Source organism: Corvus cornix, chromosome 2, assembly GCF_000738735.6.
Source record: "Corvus cornix cornix isolate S_Up_H32 chromosome 2, ASM73873v5, whole genome shotgun sequence".
NCBI lineage: Eukaryota > Metazoa > Chordata > Aves > Passeriformes > Corvidae > Corvus > Corvus cornix.
The window spans coordinates 58,300,630-58,307,541 of record NC_046333.1 but is presented as its reverse complement, the minus strand read 5'-3'; positions in this window follow the sequence as shown (position 1 = coordinate 58,307,541).

Here is a 6,912-nt window from a genome sequence, read left to right as displayed (position 1 = left end):
TTCAGGATTTTCCTTTGAAACAGGTTCCCAGGCTCCTGCTTCTCTTCCTGGCTGAGAGGGAAGGAATGAAAATCAGAGCAAGAAATTGCAGGGTGTGATCATCTACACTGTCACACTTTCTCACATCCTTGTTACTGATGGTTTCTGTACAGTGTTTTTTTATCTTAAGCCCACAGACAACTGCAAGGTGAGAGAAAGAGAGGTAGAAGAAAGGGCCTCTGAAAAGGAACAAACTGGAAAAAAAAAGACAAAAAAGAAAAACCTCTGTTGGGAAAGACTAGGGATCCCAAATGCAGGTTTGGGACAGGCTTGAGGGATCCAGTACTTTTAAAATGCTTAGTATGCTCTGAATGCTACAAACTCTTTGAGGACATAAATGAGTAACTCGTGTTTTCAATTTTCAGCTTCATATTTGCTATATCACCATTTTGTCAGAATAATAGAACAAGGTAGACTTTAACTTGTTTCAGGAGTATATTCTCGATCCATCACCAATGTGCCTATTAAGCAACACAGTTTAGTACAACATAAAAACCTAAAAATGCCACGGAACCTACTTTTCTTGTGATTTACAGTTCCTTCTTATCTTTTTTTTCCATGTCCAGCCAGCATCTTGATTTGAACCATTCCTGTTACAGCAATAATTGGCACAATGGCTGAAAGCAGAGGAATCAGCTGCCAGCCACAGACCAACAACAAAACATCCCAGTCCCAAGAACCGCTACATTTTGGGCAATTAGTGCCAATCTGGAACCTGTAACCTGGAAATGAATGAAACCATTGTAAATTACTCTGGTTTATTTTAAAACTAGACAGGAAATATTTTTTTACCTAGACAATTGAGATTTATTCACCGGACGCCATCTGAAAGTGCTTAATTTGGTCTAAATATTCTGCAGAATTGGATGCTTTGTCTTTTGTCAGTTGTACAGATGTTTCCCTCAAGCCTTCTGTATCTTATCTATAGTATTTCTCCTCTGCTTCCATATATTCACTCAGACTTACAGTCCTTGTTCACAGGTTTTGCCCAAGAAAACACAATGGCATTTCATAAATCTCATGTATTTTTTTATATGTACAACCATGACTTTAAACTTGCCACATCCCAAAACATGACATTTCCTAACTTGGAGTCTGAGATGACTACTTTTTTCTCTGACCACTTTTATCTTTAAACAGAGGAGAAACAGTGCTGCAAAGAGAAAGTTTTCCTTTTTGAGGGATACAATTAAGCATTTTGTTAATATTTTTAATATTTGCAATATTTAGCATGAAAACACAATGCTGTCTAGACATCTAAGCAGATTGGATAAATAACTTAAGACTCCTTGGATGACTCATTTATATTAGTGATAATAAGTGGATCAAACATTAATATCAACTAGGAGGAAATTATTTATAAAATACATTTTTGTGACAACAAAATAAATGTTACTTAATAAATTAAAAATTAATAAATAATTAATTAATACAAAACGTCAGTCTGCACATCACCTAATTAGGTTACATTAGAGAACTTAATCACTTCATATTACAACAGGATGACACACATAATATGGTTTTCCTTGCATGTAATAATAAATGCAAGAGATCTAAATGTTTAATAGAGATATGGAAACACAAAACTCCTTTTTGCAATAGCACAAACACCACCAAATTATTTAATATTTAATGTAGCTTTACAATAAATTTTTCTTGTGAATTTAACATGTTTTTGACAATCAGATGCTCAGTAAATAGTGCCATGGAAGCTGCCAATCAGGGACAATTACTTGGATTTATAACATGCATCTGCAAAGATTACAAAACAATATACCTTCTCCTGTTATAAAACTAGAAATAAATCTTCGTTGTCTGTCAGTTATAAGTACTGTGAGAGCTGTAACTCTGCTGTGAAATGTTTCTGAGCGTTGCTGCAAAATCTCTGTGGTGTCTGAGAACACGTATGGGAAATAGTGTGCAGAGCTGGGAGATTTCTCAACACCACCTCTTCCTCATCTGGAAGATACTATTTTTAGGGGGAAAATATCTTGGCAATTATACACTTTTCTATCTCATTAATAATTCAAATTAATTGGTGAGAGGTACCAGTGACTTTAAAACACATCTTTGAAAACTAAAATGTCTGAATTAAATGCAAGACATTTGTCTTATTTAAATCCAGGAAGCAAAAATAAAAAATTCATTCCATCTTTCCTCCAGATTTGCCAAATATCAAAACTAAAATGTCATCATCATGAAATAATCTTAAGTTTTGTATTACTTTACACATACATAATTTGTTTCAAAGAATGGTATTTTTGTGTAAGAACTGTTACGGTATTTTAAGAGTTTTTATGTTTCTTACCATAAGTGTATAAATGCAGAACCTTTATACATAAACAAACATATTACATGTTGATTTCTTGGGGTTTTATTGAGGGTAGGGGATCATTTTTAAGTGCAGTAAAGTACTATATTCTTATATGTGGTAAGAAAAAAAATACGTGAAAGAAGCAGTTCTGATTCGGCTCTAGGCTAACAAAGCCAGGTGGCTGCTTTGGTGTTACATGCTAGGAGAACACACCACATGTGTTGGTGCTAATACACAAAACCCTCCCAGGCCCCACTCTTGCACTGCCTGGCACTTGAAGAGGTTGCCAGGTGGACACTTGACACCAGAGTAAGAAAAGTGAATACAGTGGCATTACTTGAATCCTCAGACCATGAAGACCACTCATTTTCCTTTAGGGTCTTTTCAAGCCCTTCCTGCAGGGATTTGTTGAGATTCAGCATGGTCTGAGAGACCTCACTTTCCTCCTTGGCTGGTCAAAGAAGTCTCATGGGACTTAATTTCCAAGGAGGTGACCTATAATCCCTTCCCATATAAACCAGAAAGAAGAGGCATCTGGGTTGCTAGGGAAGGGGTTAACAAGTGGAGCTGATGTGAGTCACGTTGGCTCTGGGAACGTCTCAGGGAGGAAACGATCCTCTGTGGAGGCCAGGAAACCTTCACTCAGCTGCATGGGCTCAATAAGTGGTGAGGTTGTGGACGTAGCTGGGATAAACCACTGTCTGTAGTGAGAGAATGACAAGGGAGGGATGTGTCTGGTCTAGTCTCACATTGCTCTGCTTTCTACTACTTCAGGGATCACAAGCATGCCTACAACTGGGTCAGGCGAGAGTAAAATTTAGTAGAAATTCAGAGAAGGATTGAAGTTATGCTGTGGATTGATAATATGCTGAATACCAACATTTCCCTAAAATACGTGATGAATTAAAAAGAATACTTGTTAGGGTATCCACTGGTAAGGGTAGGAATGGCAACAAAATAGGGAAAAAAATATTTGCATTAGTTCTAGCTGTGCTAAAATATAGACTGAAAACACCATCAAGCCCTCAGGGCAAGTACCACTGCAGGCTGTGCCTCCCAGGTAGGGTTTGGTTTAGCAGTTTCCACTGGCATCTCACACACTCTGCAGCGGGTGCTGAGCAGCTCAGCCCTGCTCCAGCTCCAGGAGGAAGCTAGTGCCAAGCCTCCAACGGTGGTGATAGGGCTGCTTACACACACTCTTGGGAACCTTGCTGACCTACTCACTGCTTAGCAACTGGAGACGGCCCTGCTTGCATTCCAGGCTGATTACTTTTGAAAGATTTAGCTTCGTTGCTGACTGTACTTCTACTGACAGCAGAGCCCTGCTCCTAGACCTGATCCCTACTGTTACTGTCTTTGGCTCTGTGCCTTCTACCGAGGAGCAGCCACCAGTTTAGTGAGTGCAGTTAGTCAGATATCCAGGTCCTATTCTCTTCACTAGTTATTTTTTGTGGGTCCTAGTCTATATGAGTTAGCTGTCTTTGAAGGCTGATTTGAATTTCAGGTTCAGTCTCGTAGAACACAGTCTACTTTCTCTGGTCCTCCATCCCAAGGTGCTTTGATTTTATTAAAACAGCTAAATAAACACCACAATTACCTTTGAGCTTTTCTACACTTGACGTAGAGTTACATTTAAAAACCATTCAAAATATGTACCTGGACCTGTCTGTGGTAGCCTGTTAACCCCCTGATTCTGTGATGTTCCCTCTGTTCCTTGTCCTAGCCTTGGCCACTCCTTCAGTTTCTCCCTATTTCCTCCTGTACCCCAACCCTGCCCAGGGACCACCCTTGAGTTCCTGACAAAAGCACCCTGACCCCGGTGTCTCTCTCTGCCACTGAGGGCACCGGCACAAGATGTGAATAAAGCCATCTTACCACCTTCATGAGAGACCCTTCTCTACCTCCTTTGCCATCCACTGCGTTGTAACGCTGCTGGCTGCTGGAGCCAGATCGCAGGGCTGTCCGAAATGGACTCCGGGAAGTGACTGATCGCACAGCCCTAGGAAACCCCGCTGTGCTCTCAGGGAGCTGCAGCCTGCTAGGCAGAGTCCAGCAGTTACAACACCTCTTCTGAAGATCTAGCACAGCTGGTTTCCAAACTGAGCTAAAGAAATCAGTGTGGTATCTTTGTGGGTAGGACCACAGCATTACTGCTTAAATAAACACAAAGACAGTTTATGTCATCTAAACAAACAAGCATTTCTAAAGCTCCAGAAAACTAAATATATAATGTTTTAACCTGACTCAGAAGTCATCCTTTAAATACTATGGATCAAAGCCTCATTGTAAGAATTTCTCCAGCTTTGCCTAATGTGAAATCCTGTTTGAGAAAAAAAAAAAAAAGGCTTTTGTATTACCTTATCATATTTTTTGTCTTTTTCAGGTAAGTAAAGTGACTATGTGCATACAGTTAAAAATAATATTACCATGTAAAAAAAAAATCAATCTGTAACTGAGGTAATCCAAGTTTTTAAAACCTAAATTTCGCACCTATAAGGTAGAGAAAAATGATACATTATTAAGAAATAAGTGTATATCATGTAGCAGTCTTCAGGCTCCACCAGACCCTATGCTTGTTTTAGGCACTGTACAAATACCAAGGATTTCCCCCTCTCTCTCTAGGAGCTTACAGTCAAAACCTATAGTGCTGCTGGTTATTTTCTAGAGGAAGCCTCTAAACCTGCACAGATACTGACTACAACACAACTCAGTGTGCACAAAAATGTGCTGGGAATCTCTCGCTCCTGGGGCAGGGCCATGCAGGGCCAGACCACACAGAGATGAGATGAGCTGAGCTGAGCTGAGATGAGATATGAGATGAGACAGGCAGACACATTAGGTTGAGGAACACCCATAACAGCTACATCAGCATCTTCTTTTCTTTTCCAAGGGCATCAGAGAACTGGGAATTGCCTGAAGAGAGGGCAAAGGCTGGATGTCTTTTCAGAAAAGGCACCATATTCTCAGAGGCATCAGGCAGAAGGAAGCAAGGTGGTGTTCACAACTCTACAGACTAGGCAAGAACAAGTAGCTGAGCAATAAATAAAGCAATTTGCACATGTAAATGAGATATACAGTAAGTCACTTACCTTTCATGGAACTATCCAGAAACAGAAGTTGAGAATTCAATATTAAAGTAATTTTTTTAATAATATTACTCAAACAATTTTAAGTACCACAACAAAGCATTTAGCTTCAGAGGAAAAGGCATTTCCACAGAACTCTTTTAGGATTATGTCAGTTTATGAGTCCTTACCCAGACACACAGGATGCCTTCACAAATTTTGTTTAAAAGTTATGCCCTCTCAAGTGGGATTGTGTTCCTTTTTTATCCCATTAGTTATGAAAAACACAGGCAAGTATGAATACAGAGACACGAACTTTTAGATCAAGTTCATGATGCAGGTTTCTGAACCTTTTAATGCTTTTCTGAACGGATGGGGTTTTTTGTCCGGTCAGTATTGATCCTTTCTGTGCTTTCTCTGAGGCATCTGATGCACTGCCTTCTTTCTGTAACTGATCCTCAGTTCCTGATGCCTGAAACAAAACACAGTATAATGCTAAAATTTGTTTGCAGCCATCCAGAGGGACCTTGATGGGCTCAAGGTGGGCCCCTGCAAACCTCATGGAGTTCACCAAGGCCAAGTGCACCTGCACTGATGTAATCCAACACAGACAAGGGCTGGGAAGAGAATAGATTGAGAGCAGCCCTGCCAAGAAGGACTTGGAGACGTTGGTTGATAAGAAGCTTGGTATGACCCAGCAATGTGCCCTTGCAGCTCAGAAAGCCAAACACACCCTGGGCTGCCCCAAAAGCAGCGTGGGCAGCAGGGTGAGGGAGGGGATTCTGCCCCTCTGCTCTGCCCTAGTGAGACCCCACCTAGAACACTGCATCCAGCTCTGGGGGCCCAACATAAAGACATGGACCTGTTGGATAAATCCAAAGAAGGCCGCAAACATGATCAGAGGGCTGAAACGCCTCTCTTATGAGGAAAGACTTGAGAAAACCTGAGTTTGTTCAGCTTGGAGAAGACAAAGCTCCAGAAAGACCTTACAGGAGCCTTCCAGTACCTAAAAGGGGCTACAAGAAAGCTAGAGAGGCCCTTTTTAACAGGGAGTGTAGTGATGGGATAAGCAGTAACAGTTTTTAAATGGATGAGAGTAGACTTAGATTAGATATTAGGAAGAAAATTTGTGCAGATGGTGAGGCACTGGAGTAGGTTGTCCAGAGAAGCTGTGGATGCTCCATCCCTGGAAGTGTTCAAGTCCAAGTTGGAGGGGGCTTTGAGCAACCTGGCCTAGTGGAGGGTGTCCCTACCCATGACAGGGGGGTTAGAACTGGATGGTCTTTAAGGTCCCTTCAAACCCAAACCATTCTGTGATTCTATGATTCTATCTGATCCTGTACTTTCAAATGATGAACAATTCTGAATAAAAACTACAATTCCTGTCAAGTAGAAGAAAGATTGATGAGCTGAGTATTTTTGCAAAGCCCAGTTAAGTACTGAGTTTCATTCAGTTTTCTCTACATTCACTAAAAACCTAGACATTACGCTAAC